This window comes from Schistocerca gregaria, chromosome 1 (assembly GCF_023897955.1).
Source record: "Schistocerca gregaria isolate iqSchGreg1 chromosome 1, iqSchGreg1.2, whole genome shotgun sequence".
NCBI classification, from domain to species: Eukaryota; Metazoa; Arthropoda; class Insecta; order Orthoptera; family Acrididae; genus Schistocerca; species Schistocerca gregaria.
The window spans coordinates 553,726,867-553,750,918 of NC_064920.1; the positions used below are offsets into that span (position 1 = coordinate 553,726,867).

The 24,052-nt window shown below is 43.2% G+C and overlaps 1 protein-coding gene across 2 annotated transcripts in view; it reads right to left on the bottom strand.

Annotated features, from left to right (window-relative positions):
• The window catches only part of LOC126356193 (dipeptidyl peptidase 1-like), a 96,715-nt gene that overhangs the window by 67,658 nt on the left and 5,005 nt on the right, over positions 1 to 24,052 (bottom strand). Inside the window, exon 1 of one of the 2 annotated variants that reach the window (XM_050006979.1) lies at positions 1,627 to 1,682. The exons of the other annotated variant lie outside the window; for it this stretch is intronic. The gene's annotated coding sequence lies outside the window, so the exon portion shown is untranslated. Of the gene's footprint in view, positions 1 to 1,626; positions 1,683 to 24,052 lie in introns of those variants that run through there. 2 annotated transcript variants of the gene reach the window in all.

Consider the following 24,052-nt stretch of genomic DNA (forward strand, 5'->3'; position numbering starts at 1 on the left):
ACTAATGTAATGCCCTCAGCATCGCCTAATTTGACTTCACTACATTAAAAAAATTCCCTATAAACACTGCTGCACAACTTCACTGTATTTACGGAACGGCATTTAGTGGTTAATAGAAAAGCGTAAAAGACAATGTACGCATGCATAAGTGACGAATGATGCAACTAATAATAATTATGTACTTGATGCCAAAGATCCTTCTGTTGAGCTGATGTAAGGGTATCCGTGACCTGAGGATGGTCGCTTGACCAAAACCGTCTGTCGATAAACAAATACGCATTACAGCAGCTTCTGCTAGTTTCGACATTTCGTTACCCTTGTTTTACTTTTGTTCAGGTTCATCTTATAAACTTTTATGAAGGCATTGTCTATTCCGTTCAACTGGTCTTCCGAGTCCTTTGTCATCTCTAACAGAATTAGTCATCCACAAACCTCAAAGCTTAGTTTCCCTCACCCGCATTTTAACATCATCGATTCAGATATCGTAGTGTAATTGTCAAAACACGTCTTACATGAAACAATCAGGGACGAATGCTGATCTCTACTTATATACTTTCAATTTTCCTCGTTGCGAAAGGAAACGAGAATCTATTGTATACCAATAATTAAAAGAAGGTAATTCTGTCCTCGACATAAGGTGGGTTTGAAGACCGCAGTTATCTACTGGCATAGTCCTATTGGATTTGTTACGTTCTTTTCTTCCTTTGAAGTGTCTTACACCACCAGTTATAAAGAGATGGAGAGTGTTATCCAAACAGAGCTGCAAGACGTATACAAATTATTTCCAGACGTGAAAGCTGCGACAAGTAACAGAAAGACACCTAGGACTAATTGAATTCTGACCCTAAATTTTTGTAATCTGTCTTACCCGTTTACCGAGCTAGAGAGTAATTGAAAATTGCCGCATAGGCCTGCTGACATAGGAATTAATTTGGCAGTATTTTCATTGTCTATAATCCAAAACTCTGTAAGATTTTTATTATTGATTAATGTTTCATCGAAACTTCAAGTCAGATTGCAAATCAACCGAGCCTGCCCCACATTCCGATTCAAATCATTAATCTGCCAAGACGTCTTGGAACTCACATGAAAATATTGCAGTAAAATAATTATAAAACGAAATGATTAACTCATTTCAATAACAATTATAATACGCTATCATTCTCGACATTTATCTTCACTAGTAACAAATTGTTGAAACTTCGGTTTTTACCTTTCGCCATCTCATTGTACTAGTATGATTTAAGTTGTGTTTGACGAACGGTAATCCACGTTATGTTATTGTATCGTAAACAGTCCGATAAAAAGAATTTGAAGTTGTGCACTGGAGGACGTGACATCCAGCATATCTCCTGTTCCCATAATAGTACAGCAAGCCCTGGTGTAATTCTGATTGAGTGACACAAACAGTAGACACAGTTTGTTAGTTTTTGGGCATAAAAAGGGACCTGTAGACTTTCGAGCTCTTGTAGGGTCACTCTATGATAGTCAACACACTTTTTAATAGCTGAGTCTACAGGTAATAACGGCTATGCTTGTCGCAGGAAAGCAACACACATATCGGGTATCAACGTAGGCTATCAGTCTTGGAAAATAACAGAAATGAAAGTCTCCTGGTACACTTACCTCGTGCCTGACATAGATGATGGCTAGTTCTGTAAGGCTGGCTTTATACCCACAGACTGATAACATCGGTTGACATATTGATGGCTATCGTCCAGATAGAGTAATGTCAGATATTGTTTTCACTTTGTTCTGTATCGAGGGACTACTTACTTACCGTACCCTGATGATGTGATGCACTTAGCGTTATCAATGAAAGGCGAGTAAACGCGCACCATTTAGGCTGACTCAGAAACTATTCCACGTTGGGCAAAGATTGAACAGGCCAAGCAATTTACTTCAGGCAATCTAATTTAAATAATAATTTTTTCTTGAGATTTTTATCTTACCAGAGCCCTAAAATCCTCGACACAGTACACGAATTTGTATTTATTTCTTCGTCTTCTTCTTCCTCTTCCACTTTTCTCTAACTGATAATGCGATTATCATCACTGTACAGTTTACTAGTAATAGCATTCCAACCTGACATTGTTTTCTCTGCATATACACAGAAAACTTATTATTTCATTAGGATACCTTGACTTCATATTTGGTCAAAACATTTTTCGTGTCGTAATGGTTCAAAATGGCTCTGAGCACTGTGGGACTTAACATCTATGGTCATTAGTCACTTAGAACTACTTAAACCTAACTAACCTAAGGACATAACAGAACACCCAGCCATCACGAGGCAGAGACAATCCCTGACCCCGCCGGGAATCGAACACGGGCGTGGAAAGCGAGAACGCTTCCGCACGACCACGAGATGCGAGCTGTGTCGTAATGGATTCGCTGTTACCTGGCAGAATAAATTTCAAATTTAAAGGGTGAAAAGTAAACAAACTGCGCCTTGTTCGACTAACATTTGTTTATTACTAACCATTTTTCGGCTTATTAGACCGTCATTAGGTAATATTCACGATAAACGCTAGCTTGGAGGAAGCCAAACCTTGACACTAAAGATAACCATTGCACAGAATGTTTGGTCATGACATAAGGCAGAAATTGTCAAATCGCGCACTCATCGCCCGCATTATACATTGTGAACCCGAACTATGTCGACAAAATCTAAGAGGTTATTCAGGGATATTTTCGAGTACTTTGGTATAAGAATCAGTCCAACGAAACGAGACAGAATAAATAAGTAATTCGTGTATTATTTCAAAAGTAATCCCATAACTGTTGATACATTCACCCCACTTCGAAACAAGGCATTCAGTACCTTCATGGAAATATGTTTGCGGTTGCCTGCGGAACCAGGTCTGTACCCACGCTAGCGCCTCTCAGTCCGAACCAAATCGACGGCACAGATGTCTTTCTTCAAGGCTCCAAAAAGGCAAATTAACAGTCTTTTTATGTGTTCTCTTTTTTTAGTACTTAGAAAAAAGATTGACATATTCATTATTGAAACAATATTGAGTTTAAACCTTTTTCAATTTTGCCATCATTTTTTATTATTGCACAAAATTTTTGCATTCAAAAATTTGGGTGTTTAGTATAACAAAATCCCTAAAAAATATGCTCACAGTGATACTGCGATATGACAAGTTACCAAACATGCACGGTGAGGCAGTCCTCGAGAAAATTTTGTTGGGAGCCCCTGACCTAGATCATTTACGTAAATAAGGAACAGCAGAGGGCGTATGAAACTACCTTGCGGAACGCCAGATATCACTTCTGTTCTACTCGATGATTTACCATCTATCACTTCAAACTGTCACCTCTCTGAAAAAAATCGCGAATCGTCACACAATTGAGACGATACTCCTTGTGCACGCACTTTTGATTAATAGTTGCTTGTGAGGAACGGTATCAAAAGCCTTCTAGAAATCTAGGAATATGGAATCTATCTGAGATCCCTTGCCGGCCGGTGTGGCCGAACAGTTCTAGGCGCTACACTCTGGAACCGCGCGACCGCTACGGTCGCAGGTTCGAATCCTACCTCGGGCATGGGTGTGTGTGATGTCCTTAGGTTAGTTAGGTTTAAGTAGTTCTAAGTTCTAGGGGACTAATGACCTCAGAAGTTAAGTCTCATAGTGCTCAGAGCCATTTGAAACATTTGATTTTGAGATCCCTTGTCGACAACACTCATTACTTCATGGGAAGCTGTGTTGCACAAGTACGATATTTTCTGAATCCGTGTTGGTTATGTATCAATAAGTCATTTTCTTCAAGGTGATTCATAATGTTCGAGTACAGTATATGCTCCAGAATCCTACTGCAAATTGAGGTCAGTGATATGGGTCTGTAATTCAATGGGTTATTCCTATTTCCTTTCTTGAATATTGGTATGACCTGTGCTACTTTCCAGTTTTTAGGAACAGACCTTTCGTCAAGTGAGCGGTTGTATATGATAGCTAATTCTTTCACTTCGTCATCGGAGCTGAATCGGCCAAAAGTTCTTTTAACCTAGGGAACAGGCGACAGTCACTGGGCGCCGAGTCAGGACTATAGGGTGGGTGGGTGATTATGTTCCACTGAAACTGTTGCAGGAGAGCAACGGTTTGCCGAGCGATGTGTGGGCGAGCGTTGTCGTTGAGAATGTGTACGCGCTTGCTCAACATTCCTCTTCTCCGGTTTTGAATTGCCCGTTTGAGTTTTTTTCAGAGTCTCACAGTACCTGTCAGCGTTAATTGTGGTCCCAGCGATTCAGCTCCGACGACGAGTTGAAACAAGAGGTTCATAACTTTCTAAACAGCATGGCAGCGAGCTGGTATGACACGGGCATACAAAAACTGCCACAGCGTCTACAAAAATGCATTGACAGAAATGGTGATTATGTCGAAAAACAGCTAAATGAATAAGCTGTAAACTGATATAAACCATTGTAGAAATAAACAGGCCTATGTACTTACAAAAAAATAGGAGACCTCATTTTTGGGATTATCCTCGTACAATGTATTCATGAACGTGCAAGTCATTAGCGTTCCAACCCAACCCAACAGAGTGGGAAGGATCAATGTTGTCTTCGTTCTGCATACACTGAGGTGACAGAAGTCATGGGATACCTCCTAACGTCGGCTCGGGCCTCCTTTTGCCCTGTGTACTGCAGCAACTGGACGTGGCATGTATTCAAAAAGTCGTTAGAACTCCCACGCAAAAATATTGACCCATTCGACCTCTATAGCCATCCAGAATTGCGAAAATGTTGCCGATGTAGGACTCGATTATAGCCCATAAGTGTTCGATGGGATCCATCTAGATCTATTAAGTGGCCAGATAATATGCTCGAATTGTCCAGAATGTTCTTCAAAACAATCGCGAACCACTGTGGCCAGGTTACGTGGCGCATTGTTGTCCACAATAATTCCATCGTTGTTTGAGAACATGAAGTCCATGAATTGATGCAAACGGTATCAAAGCAGCCGAACATAATCATTTTCTGTCAATTGTCGGTTTAGTTGGACTATAGGATCTGGTCCATTCCATGTAAACACTGCCCACTCCATTATGGAGCCACCACCAGCTTGCACAGTGCCTTGTTGACAACTTGGGTCCATGGCTTCGTGGGGCCTGCACCACAGTCGAATCCTACCATCAGTTCTCACCAGCTGAAACAGGGACTTATTTGACGAGGGCTCGGTTTCCCAGTCGATTGGAGTCCAACCGATACTGTCAGGAGAGCCGCTGCAGGCGAGGTCGTGCTGTTAGCAAAGGCACACGCGTCAGTCGTTTGCTTACATACCATAGCCCATAAACGCCAAAATTTCGCCGCACCGTCCTAACGGATACGTTCGTCGTACGTCCCACGTTGATTTCTGCTGTTATTTGAATCGGTGTTGCTTGTATGTTAGCTCTGACGACATTACGAAACGCCGCTGCTCCGTGGTGATAGAGGTGATAGGTAAAGGCTGAAATATAGTGTTCTCGGCAAGCTCTTGACAGTGTGGATCGCTGAATATTGAATTTACTAACGATTTACAAAATAAAATTTCCCTTGCGTCTAGCTGCAACTACCACACTACGGTCAAAATCTATTAATTCCCGTCGTGCGGCCATAGTCAGACCGGAAACCTTTTCACCTGAATTACCTGAGTCAGCTCAGCCAATGTACTGCCCTTTTAGACCTTGTGTATGCGATATTGCCGCCACCTGCACATGTGCATATCGCTGTCCTATGACTTTTCTCACCTCAATGTACAAGGGAAGATTACGCGCCGAGTTTCTCATTCATTCTCGCATTTGAACGGAGTTCATTTCTGAGAAGATCGTGATGTCCGTTCCGTGAGAAGTAGGGAGGCTCTTACAAATCGTCCTGATAGTTCTCCATCTAATTTCCCCATTTTTGGAGCCTTGAAGAAAGACATCTGTGCCGTCGCTTTGGTTCGGACTGAGAGGTGCTAGCGTGGGTACAGACCTGGTTCCGCAGGCAACCGCAAACATACACTCCTGGAAATTGAAATAAGAACACCGTGAATTCATTGTCCCAGGAAGGGGAAACTTTATTGACACATTCCTGGGGTCAGATACATCACATGATCACACTGACAGAACCACAGGCACATAGACACAGGCAACAGAGCATGCACAAAGTCGGCATTAGTACAGTGTATATCCACCTTTCGCAGCAACGCAGGCTGCTATTCTCCCATGGAGACGATCGTAGAGATGCTGGATGTAGTCCTGTGGAACGGCTTGCCATGCCATTTCCACCTGGCGCCTCAGTTGGACCAGCGTTCGTGCTGGACGTGCAGACCGCATGAGACGACGCTTCATCCAGTCCCAAACATGCTCAATGGGGGACAGATCCGGAGATCTTGCTGGCCAGGGTAGTTGACTTACACCTTCTAGAGCACGTTGGGTGGCACGGGATACATGTAGACGTGCATTGTCCTGTTGGAACAGCAAGTTCCCTTGCCGGTCTAGGAATGGTAGAACGATGGGTTCGATGACGGTTTAGATGTACCATGCACTATTCAGCGTCCCCTCGACGATCACCAGAGTTGTACGGCCAGTGTAGGAGATCGTTCCCCACACCATGATGACGGGTGTTGGCCCTGTGTGCCTCGGTCGTATGCAGTCCTGATTGTGGCGCTCACCTGCACGGCGCCAAACACGCATACGACCATCATTGGAACCAAGGCAGAAGCGACTCTCATCGCTGAAGACGACACGTCTCCATTCGTCCCTCCATTCACGCCTGTCGCGACACCACTGGAGGCGGGCTGCACGATGTTGGAGCGTGAGCGGAAGACGGCCTAACGGTGTGCGGGACCGTAGCCCAGCTTCATGGAGACGGTTGCGAATGGTCCTCGCCGATACCCCAGGAGCAACAGTGTCCCTAATTTGCTGGGAAGTGGCGGTGCGGTCCCCTACGGCACTGCGTAGGATCCTACGGTCTTGGCGTGCATCCGTGCGTCGCTGCGGTCCGGTCCCAGGTCGACCTTCCCGCCGACCACTGGCGACAACATCGATGTACTGTGGAGACCTCACGCCCCACGTGTTGAGCAATTCGGCGGTGCGTCCACCCGGCCTCCCGCATGCCCACTATACGCCCTCGCTCAAAGTCCGTCAGCTGCACATACGGTTCACGTCCACGCTGTCGCGGCATGCTACCAGTGTTAAAGACTGCGATGGAGCTCCGAATGCCACGGCTAACTGGCTGACACTGACGGCGGCGGTGCACAAATGCTGCGCAGCTAGCGCCATTCGACGGCCAACACCGCGGTTCCTGGTGTGTCCGCTGTGCCGTGCGTGTGATCATTGCTTGTACAGCCCTCTCGCAGTGTCCGGAGCAAGTATGGTAGGTCTGACACACCGGTGTCAATGTGTTCTTTTTTCCATTTCCAGGAGTGTATGTCCATGAAGGTACTGAATGCCTTGTTTCGAAGTGTGGTGAATGTATCAACAGTTATGGGATTACTAAAAAATTGCTTAGCATATAAAATATCCTCATCATACGAAATATATTTGATATATTTTTTATTCTAATAGCATCTTGCGGACTCCTCTGGCATAGCTCGCAGACCCCTGGGGGTCCGCGGACCACCTGTTGGGAACCACGGCTCTAGGTGATAATCTGAGCAGCCCCCTTAGATTGTTTGCAGATAACTCTGTAATTTACCGTCTAGTAAAATCATCAGACGATCAGTTCCAATTGAAAAATGATCTAGAGAGAATTTTTGTATGGTGCAAAAAGTGGCAACTGGCACGAAAGAAAGAAGTGCGAGGTCATCCACATGGATACTAAAAGAAATCCGATTAATTTTGGGTATAAGATAAATCGCACAAATCAAGGTCTGTCAATTGGACTAAATACGTAGGAATTACAATTACGAGCAACTTAAATTGGAAAGACCACATAGATAATATTGTGGGGAAGGCGAAACAAAGACTGCGCTTTTTTGGCAGAACACTTAGAAGATGCGACAAACCCACTAAAGAGACAGCCTACATTACACCTGTACGTCCTCTGCTGTAAAATTGCTCCGCAGTGTGGGATTCTTACCAGGTAGGATAGACGGAGGACATCGAAAAAGTGCAAATAAGGGCAGCTCGTTTCGTGTTATCGCGCAATAGGGGTGAGGGTGTCACTGATATGACACGCGAGTTGGGGCGGCAGTCACTGAAAAGGCGGTTTTCTTTGCGGCGAGATGTATTTACGAAGTGTCACTGATATGATACGCGAGTTGGGGTGGCAGTCAATGAAACAAAGGAAGTTTTCTTTGCGGCGAGACCTATTTACGAAATTTCAATTACCAACTTACTCTTCCGAATGTGAAAATATTTTGTTGACACCCACCTACGTAGGGAGAAACGATCATCATAATAAAATAAGAGAAATCAGAGTTCCAACGGAAAGATTTAGGTTTTCCTTTTTCCCACGCGCCATTCGAGTGTGGAATAGTAGAGAGGTAGTATGAAAATGGTTCGATGAACCCTCTACCAGGCACTTAAGTGTTAATTTGAGAGTAACCATGTAGATGTAGACGTAGATGTAGATGTATCGTAAACTTTGTCTATCTGTGACATGTGTTCTCCAAGCACAAGTAGCATTCGTATCGTTGAGACTTACTCAACTTATTGATAAAGATTACATTAATTTATGTAGAGACTCAGTGCTTGAACTGCAGAAAGTGTGCTTATTTGGTGTCTCATGGTATAAATTCCCATTGCACAGCGTATGGCTATAAGCCACCTAGCTCAAAGGCTTTTACGCTTGAGATATTTCGTATGACTGCTCATACTTACTTGGAGCCAATTTTCCTTCTATAAGCACTATAAATCATGACATTCATGAAGTACGTGTTCATTGCGTAGGTAATTTTCTATAAACTCTTCCAGTCAGATGGCGTTACTAAAATTAGTTCTTGGGTCTGCATTTTGTATATGAGAGTGCATAGTTTTCAACTCCGGGCTTATGTGGATTTACTATCACTGGTAATCCAATCTTCAAACCTAGTAGAAACCTTACAGGGTTAGGTCCACTACCGATTTGCTTGTTATTTGACGTAGTTTGCTGACGGCCGTGGCCGAGCGGCTCTAGGCGCTTCAGTCTGGAACCGCGCGACCGCTACGACCGCAGGTTCGAATCTTGCCTCGGGCATAGATGTGTGTGATGTCGTTAGTTTAGTTAGGTTTACGTAGTTCTAAGTTCTAGGGGACTGATGATCTCAGATGTTAAGTCCCATAGTGCTCAAAGCCATTTTAACCTTTTTTGTACGCAGTTTGCTGGTACAGAATCAACGACTAGGAGCAACAACTTTACGTTCGAACACAAACATAATATCCAAAGAAATTACATTATCACCTTCCGAGAAAAGTCTGGTGAAGCACATTGAGGTGACAGCAGTCTTGGGACAGCGATAGGCACACATATACAGATGGCGGTAGTAAATCGTCCACACGATATAAAAGTGCAGTGCACTGACGGGGCTGTCATATGTGCTCATTTGATTCATGTTAAAAAGTTTCCGACGTGGTCGTGGCAGCACTACGTTCCATTTCGGAAATCGTCAGGAAATTCAATATTCCGAGATATAAAGTGTCAAGAGTGAGTCGAGAATACGAAATTCCATGGATTACCTCTCACCACAGATAGTGCATTACGTCCCACCACACTTAACGACCAAGAGCATCGGCGTTTAAGTAGGGTAGTTAGTGCAAACAGACAAGCAACACTGCGTCAAACAATTGAAGAGATCAATATGTGACGTACGACGAACATATCCGTTAGAACAGTGTGGCGAAATTTGGCGTTAATGGGCCATGGCAGCAGACGACGAAAACGAGTACGTTTACTAACAGCACGAGATCATCTGCAGGCCCTCTCCTGGTTTTGTGACAAGATCGGTTGGACCCCAGGCGACTGGGAAACCGTAGCCTGATCAGGTGAGTCCCGGTTTCACTTGATAAGAGCTAATGGTACGGCTCGAGTGTAGGTTCGAGTTTGGCACAGACCCCACAATGCCAGAAACAAAAGTTGTCAACAAGGCTCTCTGCAAGCTGGTATAACGGTATGGGCTGTGTTTACATGGAATGGCCTGTTCCTCTGGTCCAACTGAACCGATCGTGGACTGGAAATGCTCATGTTGGGCTACCTGGAGACCATTTGCTGTCATTCATGGACCTCGTATTCCCAAACAACGATGGAATTTTTATGGATGAGAATGTGGCATGTCAGAACATTCTGGACAATTCGAGCTAACGGTATGGCCACCCAGATAGCCCGATATGAATTCCTTTGAACAATTATGAGACATAATCGACAGGTCAGTTCGTGCAGAAGAACACTTTCGCAATTATGAACGGCTATAAAAGCAGAATGGCAAGATCCGACACGATATTACGAGGTATCCCGTGACTCAACACCTCAATGTGCGCTAAATTTAACATTGGAGGAAAGTGTAATTTAATTACTGCCTCACGCATCTGTTTCTGAAACTTTCGATTAATTTTTTTTTATTTTAAGTGAAAGAATTCAAAACTACAAAGAATATGGCAAGTAAAGTATACCAGTTAGTTCTTTACTGAATAGTTTAAGAATGGAGAGTTAAATGTCGAATGCTGCTGTGTTTAGTTGCTAATGCAGCGGCTTCGCAATTTCACAAATTACCACCAAACACTTAAACAAGCTTGAATAAAAAAAGTACTTGGCCGAGATGTCTTACCGGCAATTTCACACTGACATTTGAGTTATCCCAGACCTTGCCAACGAAATCGACTATAAGGATTGTTAAGCGTTGACTTTCAGTAACAGGTTACGCACTTGGTTGCCACACTCATATGATCACCAGAAATGAGGAAGGCTCGAAGGAACATACCTGGCGACCAAGGAGTGGAGAAACCAACGTGTTGGCTTGAAATATGCCACGCGTGTGTGCACAGTCTAATAACCAGGCGCCGACAAAAGTGTTTCCAGAACATGCCTTTTGATACAAACTGAAACTGAACATCGTAAGGTGATATGGGATGTTTATTCCAATAAATGTTCAAATCCAGAGGTGGAAAAAAAGTCAGTGACAGGAGGTAGTTGACACTTTGACGCTTTTGCGAACAAAGAACTGAATGACAAATGAAAAGGGAGCGATTTTTTTTTCAGTAGTCATATCTTCGTTTTCTTACGCTTCGATTTTACATACAATTACTTTTTTCCTTGAATTTTCTAGTTATTTTGCAACATTTATTGTTGGAAAACACGTTTTACATAAAATAACCACTGATTATGTAAATGGAAGAGGGAGGGAGTGGGGGGGGGGGGGGGGGGAGACAAAGGAAAGGAAATGGAAGGAAACAATGATATCAGCTGCGTCGGGACTAGGTATGGAAGTGTGTGCCGAAGCAGGCCTAAACCCGGGACCTACTACTTATTACGCAGTTGCGTTAATCACTGCGCTCTCCGGACACCACATTGTTTACCACAAATGCCCGCACTAGCCCGGCAAGCTCCCTGGCTGACCCACCTTCCCACCTAGCGCCACTTACCCACAGTCCCCGTCAATATTCTCCATGTTCGCTGGTTTTTTACATTCCTGCTGGAGGTCGAACGTAAACGTGCATCTACAAACAGAGTTGTGGATTCATTGCCCATGGAGTTGAATCAATTATATGAACGCGTGGTGTCTGTTCTTTCTAACATGTCCAGAGGAACAGACATCACGAATTCATATAAATAACTACGGAGCAATACAGTATTAATAAATAGTTGTTCAGTTTACCAAGGCGAGTCTCTATCAGCTGATTCTCAAATCCATAACTCTTGTGGATATCTAGGCTCGCAGTATACAGATCCATTTTATTGTTGCGCCAGTAGCTTCTCTAGTAGGCGTCCCAGTTTGCAACCAGATAAGCCAGCGTTCTGCCTTCGAAATTCATTGCAGATAGATCTCAAAATATGGCGGATGACGTGTAGAGCACGTAGGACAGCCAGGTAATAAATTCGAGCAGTTGAGTTAGATCGCAGTCAACCTGCAGCTTTCATTTGGGCCTCTTACACACTACCGTTCAGTCTTTGGTAATCGTAATTGGCAGCAACGAAAAGCAAGAACAAGCAGACGCAGGAGGCAAGAGAGCGACCAGTCTTGGATCATCGCTTTCTTTGGGTAGCGAGATGAATGGAGTCATAGTATTTCTTGAGATTGTCCCAAACAAAAAGATGAAGAAAACGAAAAAAACCGTCGACCGCCTTCCTCCCTGGTGTCCTCGCACTGGTCGCCGTCATGTGACGCAGCGTCTTTTGCTGAGGGGATCCACACCGCCACTTATCAACGCACATCAAGACGTCGCCTTCAGCGGGTGTAGGAGTACTTGCTCAATAAAATATCCTGTTCATATCACTGCGTGACTGATTCGACGACCGCCGAGGAACTTTTCCTTGGCTCTCGCCCCCACCCCCCCTCCCAGCTCACCTTTCTGAGACGTCTTCCTGACATTTTGCTATGTCAACAGCTATAGGACCATCCTGACACCGTAACACACTCCATGACAAATAAGCGACGCATCAAGAAGGAACTGTAAGAATGTGTCGGGAATCCGTAGATGTGGTGTACGTGTGCAAACAAACAAATGGTGCAATTTCAGAACAATTGGATGATTCATTCAAGAACAGATGTATTGTAAATTGAGCAAATCAATAACGCGTTGGTCCACCTGCGTTCCTTAACTAGTAGTTATTCGGCTTGACATTGAATGATAGTTAATGGGTGTCCTCCTGAGAGATTCGTGTCAAATTCTGTCCAATTGGCGCGTTAGATCATCAAAATCCCGAGCTGTTTGAAGATCCCTACCCATAATGCTCAAATGTTCTCAATTGGAGAGAGATCCAGCGACCTTGCTGCCCAAGGTAGCGTTTGGCAAGCACAGAGACAAGCAGTAGAAACTGTCGCTGTACGCGGGCGGGCATTATATTGCAGAAATGTAAGTCCAGGATGGCTTTCCATGAAGGGCAATGACACGCACCGTAGAATGTCGTCGACCAATCGCTGTGCTATAAGAATGCCGCGGATGTCAACCAAGGAGGTCCTTTTATGAAATGAAATGGCACTCCAATCGCTCCTGGTCTTCGGACCGTAAGGCTGGTGACAGTCAGATTGGCATCCCACAGCACTCCAGGTGTCTCCAGACATGTCTTGGGGCTCGTTCAAAGCGGGACTCCATCAATGGAGACAATTCTACTCCAGTCAATACGATTCTAGGCCAAATGTGCCAGACACGCTACAAAGAAGCTCTTTGGTGTAAAGAAGTCAATCGCAGTCGGCGCAAGAGGCGCCATTAGCTAGACCCCTTTCTGTGAGCTGCCTGTTAATTGTCCTTGTGGTCACTGTAGCACCAGTTGCACATCGGGTCGATGATAATGATGAATTCCCGGCTCTGAATGCCTCTCTGACCATTGCTCAGCCCTCACGTTCTGTTGGCTCTCAAGGTCGACCGCTTCCCTCCTGACACTGTGTTCGGCCATTGTTCACCCAGTCCTACCAACATCGTCGAATAGTTGTATCGCTCCTAATCAAATTTCGAACGATTCACCTATTGCTCCAACAGCCTTCTTTGAGCCCAACAACATATCCCCTCTCAAATGCCGACATCTGCGTATATTGTTCACGCTCTGTCTTTGAGGCGTAGTTACTGTCTAACTGAAAACACAGAATGAAATTCGCAAGAATTTTATGGGCTGGTTTCGACATTCCCCGTGTTTACTATCCTTCCCATCTGCGAGGTGAATCAGCCCTGCATCGTCGCACATTCATCCATTGACACTAAAGCTTACAGTTTTGCATTTTCCATCCAAACCTGAGAAATATCAATTTGTGACAAATTTGCATAACTCCTTTGTGGTGGGTGCACCGTTTTTTCCCCTCCTTTAGAGTGTATGTATTTGAGGTGACTTAATTTCGTGAATAACTAACACACAAACTTTGTTTATCATTGTCAGTATAAAAACAAATGCATCTTGCTATTCTGTCAACACATTACTTAATAATATCTAAAATAAGAATGACTAGTCTAACCAACCTAAAACTCTCTCAAACTGTCCACACAGTTACTCACCTTCATCGAAAGCCGGTTTATTTTAGTGTGGCGGCTGTGACTACATTCTCATGGCATCAAACAAGAGCTATGTCATGAAGTATGTTGTGTCTTCCTGATCAAATAATCTGCAGTTATGCTCATGTCCGATCATGTGGATAATTCAGTGCATGACATTCGGATTCCTCACAAACTACCGGTTCAGCTTGTATGAAGAATTATGCCTATAGAATACTGACTAAACTAGGCTGGAAGAGGATGGAAGGGCTAAACACGTACAAAAAAACTGGAAGAATGCCACAGCAAAAATCAGTGTTATTTTGATGTATATTAAACGATTTCGTTTGATCAGAATATTACCAATCTAAAACTGAATGCTGTCCAGGCAAAGTATTCAAGACTTATTGAAGCGTTTTATCGACATCTTAATTAATAGTAATTAAAACATCGTCTTTTAAGTAAAACTGTTTATCATGAACGAGGTATTTTGATCTTGTGCTTCAATTAAAATTCCCCAATTGTTTCAAAAGGCTTTTCTAAAAAGTGTCAAAATTAAAATGATCAGTGCTCTCGTATCAGGCTTTGCAGCCATCCCCCACCAAATCTATTATGTTGCTGTGGAAAAGAGGTGGCTCTGATTTGCAGTACATGTTAGTGAAGCAATTATACAAGAAGATATCATTAGAAATACAACTTTTCTCGATGGTAGTACAAAAAAGAGAATTTTTATTTGTTTTATTACCGTATTTATAAAAAGAAATTGCTGAAAAATGTGTAGAATATCCCGCGCAATAGCCAAAACAGTCATTGACAGCTCACGTATTTCTCGTCAGCTGACCACACGTGTAAACAATAACAAGAAAAAAGTCCATTCATAATAACGTTTTTAATCGACGTCGGACTAGTTTTGATAGATGAAACGGAGCTCTGCGGAGACTGAGTTTCCTGGATGTTGCGAGGGCAGTTAGATATACAGGGTGAGTCAGTAGAAAAGGTACATGCTTTGATAGATGATACTCCTGGTGCTTCTGAAAAAAAAACTTCTAATAAACATATGCCCATTTCATAACCGTCTCTGGGTAAACCAATGAAAACAGCTAGGAATGGGAAAGGTGCAGGTGACGGTAAACTAAGATAATGCTCTGTTACGGTTTGTTTAATTGTGTACATTTCCTCACAGAAGATGTTCAAACAGTCCACCATCAACTTCAATGTATGTTGCTCCTCTTGTAGACAGTTCTTGTGTCGCCGATCGGAGCTCAGTTTTGCATTCCTTTACCTGAGCACAAGCACTTAAAATACAAGCGAGAAGTTCCTCTCTTGTACCCACTCTGCCCTTGTATACGCCGCTCTTCAGTCACCCCTACAAACAGTAATCCAATGGGTTGAGATCGGGAGACCTCAGTGGCCAAGCAATGACTGCACGGCGACCGATCCAGCGACCAGGATACGTTGGTTTGAGATACTGTCACTGGCCATGTGGAAAGTGTAAGAGGTCCGTCATGCTGAAAGTACATACGAGCTCGTGTTTCCAAAGGGATATCCTCCACGTATTCTGGGAACATATTTTGAAGAAACTCAAGATACTGTGTCCCAGTAAGACGGTTATCTATAGCAACTGTAGCGGTGAGTTGGTCATCAATAATACCGCACCACACGTAGAATGAGAAACGCCGTAGAAAATTAGCTCCCACAGTAGCGTGCACATTTTCATTTGCCCATACATGAGAGTTGCGCGTGTTGTTGATTCCGTTGCGGGTAAATGTCGACTCTTCAGTGAACAGAATGCGTGGAATTAACAGATCATTGGCAATGATCCACTGATAGAATTCTTTCCGGGCGGAAGCATCTCCTTCATGCAGATGTTGTACACTCTGCCGCTGAAAGGGATACAGACCGTGCTCGTGTACTGTGTGTATCACTCGTGTTTGTGGAATACCAAGTTGGGCAGCAATGCCTCTAGAACTAGTAGCAGGGCTGCGTTCCACTACCTGAAGAATGTTCTCAACTTCATTAAGAGTTTGTTGCACGGGACGCTCAGATACAACATTTACGCTGGAAAGCGTACCACGCTCACGCAATCCGTGAAACACACTGCTAAACACCCTGCTATCTGGCACTCTGCGATTCGGAAATCGTTGTTGGTATTTTCGCACAGCAGGTCTGGAATTCACATTGGACAAACCACAGATAAACACCATGTCAGCGTGCTCTGCACGTGTGAAGATCCGTGGGATTTTCACTACACAAAACTGTATTCATTATTCACGTAACAACACTGTAGTATCGTCCACTGCGAGAAGCACTGTCGTCGGACTGGGGCTTGAGGCAAACAACTGCACCATGCGCAAGTGAACTGCGAACTGACACGGTCGGTAAGGACGATGCTACACCTTTCCCGTTCCTAGTTCTTTTCATTGTTGACACGGAAACGGTTAAGAAAAGGGCATAAGTTTATCAGGAGTTTTTTTGTTCAGAATCACCACTAGTATCACCCCTCAAAACATGTACCTTTCCTCCCGACTCACTCTACATGTACAGGCAACGGCTTTTGTTCTACATCTTCAAGACCAGTAAGTTGTGGACATTCTAAGGTTCACAGGCTTTCACACATATTTTCATGGTTTAATGAAGACTTAGTCACCATATCGTACTTCGACTGTCCTGCTAAATCACCTATCTTAATCCCATAGGAAATATTTGAAACTCAATGGAACTGCATGTGAAACGTAGCAGTCAACATCAGCGCAGTTTGGTTGCTCTAAGGGATCTAATTATCAATGAATGGCTTCAGGTGAATGACATACCTGAAGGAACTTGTATAATTCCTTCCGCACCAAACTGAAACCGTTATAAGGCTACACGCAGTGTTCAACGGTAGTACTCATAATGTGACGTATTGTGAGGTCATTAATTTTTTGTCCATTATGCTCATTTACTGCAATGCGTCTGATGATACTCATGTGATTAACAACAATAATTTGTGTAATTATAACAATAAACACAATTTTGCACTATGTCATGACTGGTGGCTTGTAGTCAAACAATGTTTCCTCACTTGTTGCCGTGTGCTTTTGTTGCATTTATTTCTTTGTCGAGTGACATGACTCACATTGACTTCTCCGAATCAGTTCCCATAAAGCAGTGACACTCTCCAACGTTATCTGAAGAAGGCCGATGTGAGTGGAAAGCTTCCTCGAAGGTGAAATTATCTTTCTGAAGCAACACAATATCGTAGAATGACATAAACAGATTATCTGAGTGTATTTTCTCGAAGCAGTGACCCACTGCCGGACTCCGAGAAAAACTGTTCTGCGAAACTGTTTGCTACGCTTCTTTCTACCACTAGAATAATGGCTACAGCGAAAGTGTTCTTCCGAACCTATACAAACGTTATCTGCAAAGGTTCCATGGTAGCCACTGTATCAAATGACGGTGTGGATTAACATTGTGTTCCTTTCAATTCTGTACTCTTAAATTCAGTACAAATAAGACGTTTCACATATTGTGCATTCAATCAGTTCACCCAAATGGTACGCTTTAAACATGGAAAGGTTGAAGAAGCAACAGATAATGCCCGTTCACCAGGGCCACGTAATTTTCTGAACTCCGTATCGTTGCCGCTATTATAGCGTCCCTGTTCATTGGATGCCATATGTAAAGATCCTAGTAACTAGTAAGATTACATGGTGCTTCTGTCATTCCTTAATACACTGGCCAGCGATGACACTGATTTACTTACCTTCACCGACCGCCGTGTGAACAGTAGGGCAGCCTAATTATTTAACGTAAGACACATGTCGACACTTCCTACCGAAGCCGCAGCATTAGATTGCCTCTAGTCACCTACCGTGCGGCATCTGACTCATGGTTTCGGAACCTGCTCCGATTTTCAGGTTATGTACTAGAATGACTTGGATGAAATAATGGGCAGGCCCGGATCTCGGATACATTGGGCGGGGGCGGGGGGGAGGGGCAAACCGCTGTATTTGCTCCGGGGGAGGCAATTTCAGGGGACGCCAAATTGATATTCTTGAAGGAAAAAACCTTGTGTTACAAAATGCCTAGCATCAAGCTCAAGTTGATCTGTCGATTATTCATATGATTTTGAAACGTATCGCTGTTCGTTTTTGAACGTATTTGAGCACAAGTTGATTTCTGAACGAACCATAAGTTGATATTTGAATGTGTGCATAGAGTATGTGATGTGTTTACCAGGGGAATCTCCGTCGCATCAAGAAATAAAAAACTTTTCCTCGGGGAAAAGGGGACAGGGCTCCACGAGCTGAGCCGAATAAAGAAAAATGGGTGAAAGCCAATCGCTGTTTGTTTATGTGATTGAGTGAATGTGTAAATGATCAGCGTTGTTACAGTTATCAGTGAAATCCATGTATTCAGGCTAGCAGAGTGGAAACAAACGATTAACTGGAATAACAGGTAAGAAATGTTACATATCATCTTCTCGCTGTACCCAAGAAAATGAAATTTTGACAAAAAAAATTTCCAGATCGCCAATTACTTAAAAGGCCAGTTGTAGAGTCATCGGTCAGCAGCCACTCCAGTTCTATTCTCGGAATAGCGCGGGAAGTGTTGTATGAACACATAATAACGCCTAGCAGGAGAATAAGTGTTGGATAACTGAACCGGTGATTCCGGCAGGGTCTGTGAAGTTAACTGGAGATAAGTTTTGACAGTGGCAGGAATAGTTATAGAATTAGTGATGACAAGATTGTTTGTTAGAACGAGTTAGGAAAAGGAACGGGGACATCACACAAATTACATGGAAGAATATGACAATTCCAAATTTACACAAAAATTTCGTACTACTATTACTTTTCGATCTCATGGTTAAGAAACTGGAGCATATGAACGAAATGTGGAACTATTTCCTAACATAAAACTTTTGCTTGTTCTAGGTGTAAAAGGCATTTGATATTGGTACTTCGTCAGTTACATTCTGTCGTGTTATTTATTTAAATGAGGCAGATAAAAATGACCATTTGTGCCAACGCAGTCTCGCTTATTTGGCGTGTGTTGGAATTGCTGTCTGCTTAGTTTCATCTAGCAGACAATGACAAAATCGACGCAGTCAGATCGAGAAACAACACCAGTCTTGGGTACTATTCGTATTAACAGTTTTTTCAGAATTAAACAACGACATTTTGATTTTTCACGCAGGAAACGTTTGATGAACTTTGATGAGGTAATGACTTCTTTCAGAGAAAGGAACACACAGTGTGTAACGCTGTAGCAAGATTAGAGAGAAAAAATGCTAGGAACTAACGATAGAAGAAATTTTTACGGTCTTGCTTGTTCTTGACATTAGTGTCTTTATGTTTCCTATATTTAATTTTATGTCACGCAAAAGACAAAGTTATTAGCTAATAGCTAATAAAGAGTGCGGTTTTTTTAAGGGGGGACATGCCTAACCGGCAGACTGGGAGCAGGAGAGACACCACAGGCCATTTTAATTCCCACTGTCCTAAATATAGTCTTAATGGCTCCCATTACAAACGGCACACGTCTGAATTGCACAAAGCGAAATACAGTGGCGTGTGATAGAAGAATGCTGTGTGAAGAGGTGTGGCACTGCACTTTGGCAAACTTAAGGCCGAATAACATGTCTTACATTTCCTCGAACATATGGATTTTATATATCAACTTCTTCAGAAAGAAGTGCGCTACAAAATGAACAAATTTTTGAAAAATCGACTTTTTTTAATTTTTGACGTCCTATTCCAAATGTTCGAGGGGCAAACGAGGGAGGCACTATCAAGTTTTTGCCCCGGTTCGGAAATATTGCAGATCTGGAGCTGTAAGTGTTTATTCTGCCACACTTAGTACTGAACACTTTGTTTATATAACACACTTCGATTCAGCCTTGCTTTGAAGGTAATTCAGTATCGACGAACAATCAGAAGATACTTGGAGTCATTACAGCACCAAAATAAAATTAAATATTCTTCGCCTGATTTGACTGGCGTATTTATTACAGACTGAACTGTCTAAATTTGAACAATACCATTAATACTATCGTTGTTTGTGGAGGCACCAACTCGACTACACTGCATCCTACGTCCGATGACGACGACAGCTGGCTGGTTGGTTGGTTGATTTGGGGGAGGGGACTAAACAGCCGAGGTCATGGGTCCCATTGGGTTAGGGAAGGAAGTCGGCCGTGTTCTTTCAAAGGAACCATCCCGGCATTCGTCTGAAGCGATTTAGGGAAATCACGGGAAATCTAAATCAGGATGGTCGGTCGCGGGTTTGAGCCGTCTTCCTCCCGAATGCGAATCCAGTGAGCTAAACACTGCGCCATCTCGCTCGGTGATGGTGGTGATGATGACGACGTTGACGACGATTAGTTGTTTAGCGCTATAAATGGCGAGGACATCAGCGCAGAATAAAATAACATGCGTCCAATAGCGTTGGAGGTCGCTCCTACACTAAGATTTATCTCGTTACAACTTTGAACTGAACTTCGGGCATCTTCGTAAACTCTCGTGGACGATGGATTTCACAATGCGTTTATTACTAAACTGTATTTACTACCAACGTCTGTATCACTGTGGTGTCACTTTGAGATTAATGAATATTTCCCTGAGTTTTGAGTTTCGAATTTGTGAAGCTTTAAGGAATATGATTATATTCATGTGATTAACTTTCGGAGGCTGGGCCTGCTGAATACGTTACTATCATTGCTTGCTTGTCTCATTGTACGCTATCTGGTGAAAAGTCTCTGCCGGCCGCTGTGGCCGATCGGTTCGAGGCGCTTCAGTCCGGAACCCCAGGCGCTTCAGTCCGGAACCGCGCTGCTGCTACGGCAGCAGGTTCGAATCCTGCCTCGGGCATGGAAGTGTGTGACGTCCTTAGGTTAGTTAGGTTTAAGTAGTTCTAAGTCTATGGGACTGCTGACCTCAGATGTTGAGTCCCATAGTGCTTAGAGCCATTTAAAAAGTATCTGGACATGCTATGTAATTTGGAATTGACCACCAGATGGCAACCAAGGGGGGTTCGCCAGTATAAAATGAGACGGGAGTATCGTGTCGTCAGTAGAGATGCCGTAACAGCAAAATGGGTCGTCGAGGAGACGTCAGTGACTTCGAACGTGGACTAGTCACTGGATGTTACCCAACTAATAAATCAATCAGGCATATTTTAACCGTTATGAAGCTGCCTAAGTTGACTATTGGTGCTGTAACTGTGACGTGGAAGCACATAAGAACAACCACAGCAGACCTCACGTATTGCCGGCCAGGGATCACCGATCATTACGGTGTGTAGTATAAAAAAAAATAACACGTGAAATCAGCGGAAGGAATCACCCGTGAGCTCCAAAATGCACAGTCCAACTAGTACAATGACTGGGCGCAGGGAGTTAAAGAGAATGAGTTACGATGGTCGAGCCATACACAGCTGCAGTCACTGCTAACCGACGCTTCAGATAGTGTAATGATAGACTCCAATGGGTAGTGGATGACTGGAAACGAGTGATCTGAAGTGATGAATCACGCTGTATCCTGTGGCAGTCCGATGAAACGCTATGGGTTTGGCAAGTGCCTGGAGAACGTTGCCTGCCAACAGTGTAGTAGAGATGATGTGATGTTATTGTACGATGGTGTTTTTCGTGTTTATGCTGTGGACCCTCAATGGGCCTAAGAAAACGGTAAATGTGGGAGGATATGAACACATTTTACAGCACTGTGCATTGCATGAAGTAAAGGAACGGTTCGGAGACGATGACTGTTGACATCTGCATGACAATTCACTCTGTGATAAAGTTGCATCTCTGAGGCAATGGTTTGTGGACAATAACATTCCTAAAATTGACTGACTTGCCCAGAGTCTTCTGCTGAACCGATAGGAACACCTTTGGGATGAGTTGGAACATATACTTTGCTCCAGAGTCCAGCGTCCGACTACCTTCTTTGGTTTTGGCTCTTGAGGAAGAATGGGCTGTTATTCCTCCACAGGCATTCAGACGCCTCACTGGAAGTGTCCCCATTACAGTTCAGTCAGGTATAAAGCAGAATGGTGGACACAATCCGTGTTAATTTCCGCTAACAGGCGGTCGGATGCTTTTGATCAGATAGCACACATTCCCACACGGGCCATCTGTTACGCCAGTGACTGCTGCCTAACGTTGCACGAACATCGGTATCTGGTCCTGTGCGTGTGCGCAACTTTTAAATGGCTCGCCTGTTTGCGCTGAGGGTGACTTTGCCCAGCACGATTACTTTTAATAAAAGTGATCAGAAAGGAAAGTGTCGGTTCTGATGGAAATGCCACAGCTGCTTTCGAAATTTATAAAGAAATTGTGTAACTAACTGTAGCATTGGTACATTTGGCAATTTACTGTATCTTCTGACACATTTCACATCATTTGCAACTAGTTCTGCATTGTACAGTGGACTGGGACTATTCTATACATGCATTTATAGAATGATTCCGCTTTGTTCACTTTATTTTGTTATGGCTGCGGAAAACTGAGTGATAATCTGCAGAATTGTGAATGATTATTTTTAGTTTCAGAATCCTTGAGATAACACGCGGGATTTATGGGCCTCAAGTTGCGTGGCGTCTTAGGCGATGTATTAGTGATTTCATTTAATTTTATTCTGTGTCAACTCACAATTTGTAATTAGTTCTGTATTATGTATTAGTTTATGTATTATTATGTTTAAAATTATCGTGCGAGACCACTTACATAATTTCTGAGCATATTATTAGTATTATTATTATTGCGCAAAAGCCAGTATTTCTATTTCATTATAGAATTGGTGAGACTACACATAGGATGTACAGGCTTTTTCGTTGTACAGCATTACAGTTGTTGCATTACTCGTTTCTCGTTTTACACTAATATATTGCATTGTTGATTATTTCTCACATACGATATAAACCTTTGAAATCTATGGCATGTGACGTGCGAAGCAAGCGTCTCGGATCTGTAGTCCCGTCCATTAGAGACGGCTAATGACCGATACTCGACTCCTCAACAAAATATCTGTGATGGCGACTGTACAATTGTGATATACAGCATATTTAACTGTAGCGTCAGATTGCAGCTTCTACATGTATCGTGTAAAATGTACGCTTTCCTAATGTTACTACTCAACACTTACGTCATTTATTTAACCAATATCAGACTAAAATTGCAGGTATGTGGCCAGTAAGTAGAATTTGAGTATGAATTTATCAGTTGGGATGAGTGTGCGTTTTGAAACACAGCGCAGAATTAATCTCAGCATCAGTCACTGATCTGACGCTGTTCTGTTTCACAATATTGATGAGCAGGAAATACATGACAAGTTAAGAGCAGATAATGTCTACAGTAGGACGTTAATTACTTAAGTGCGACGGTTGTTGCTTATCGTATTACACAACTCAACAGAAGAGATATCGACTAGCCAGCAGTGTTATACATTTTCTTTTTCTCTGTTGTTATTACAAACTCCTAGCCACAACCGAGCCGGTGTCAATGGTAACCCTCTTCCCTCAAACTCTTCTAAGATATGAAAAAGCGTAATTTTGTAACTGTCGATAACGAATGGCCATCTTGTTAAGAAAGTATGCGTGAAGTTTGTAGGTGTGACGTGTGGCCAGTGAGTCAGAGTAAAGAGACTGGAGACCAGGGGATGCGCCATTTGAGCTGCTTGGTGTCACGCATGAGGGAATTGTAGGAAATCGATAGATGTTCACCCTAATGAAGGAGAGGGGAAAACTTTGCAAATCAGTGAAGAATTCTTGTAGAGGAAGATAGACTGATCTGGAAAACCGAAATGCGTAGTATTCAATGATTTATACGGCGTCATGGAATTCGAGGGACTGAAAATCTACGTAACACTTTAGAGAGTGGGTTGGCTCAAAGAGCTGTAGGTGTGCAGGATAACTGATGGAGATAACCTCACGTCTAGCCAGTTATAACTGTCAGTTGTAACATAGCTGACTGTGAGTTTTCTGCAGCACGGTTAGTAGGAGAGGC